This window comes from Cicer arietinum, chromosome 1, assembly GCF_000331145.2.
Source record: "Cicer arietinum cultivar CDC Frontier isolate Library 1 chromosome 1, Cicar.CDCFrontier_v2.0, whole genome shotgun sequence".
Classification (NCBI taxonomy): Eukaryota; Viridiplantae; Streptophyta; class Magnoliopsida; order Fabales; family Fabaceae; genus Cicer; species Cicer arietinum.
Window position 1 is genome coordinate 29,843,157 of NC_021160.2, and position 474 is coordinate 29,843,630.

Consider the following 474-nt stretch of genomic DNA (forward strand, 5'->3'; position numbering starts at 1 on the left):
CTTAATGTCGTCGTCAAAATTATTTTGTGGAGAAATGAATTGTTGTGTTTTGGCGTGAATTGTGTAATAAATTTGTGAATACGTTTGAGTTCGTTCTGTGTGGAATTTGAAAACCATTAGAGTTAAACGAGTATTAAGAATGGGGAATTTCTTAATGTCTTGTTTACTTAATGTGTGTTTGATTGTGAAAAATCGTTTTAAGTTAAATGAGTATTAAGAATGGGGAATCTCTTAATATGTCTGTTTGCTTAATGTTTTGTTTTGAAAATCATTAAGTTAAATGAGTATTAAGAATGGGGAATCTCTTAATATCTGTGTTTACTTAATGTCGTCGTCAAAATTATTTTGTGGAGAAATGAATTGTTGTGTTTTGGCGTGAATTGTGTAATAAATTTGTGAATACGTTTGAGTTCGTTCTGTGTGGAATTTGAAAACCATTAGAGTTAAACGAGTATTAAGAATGGGGAATTTCTT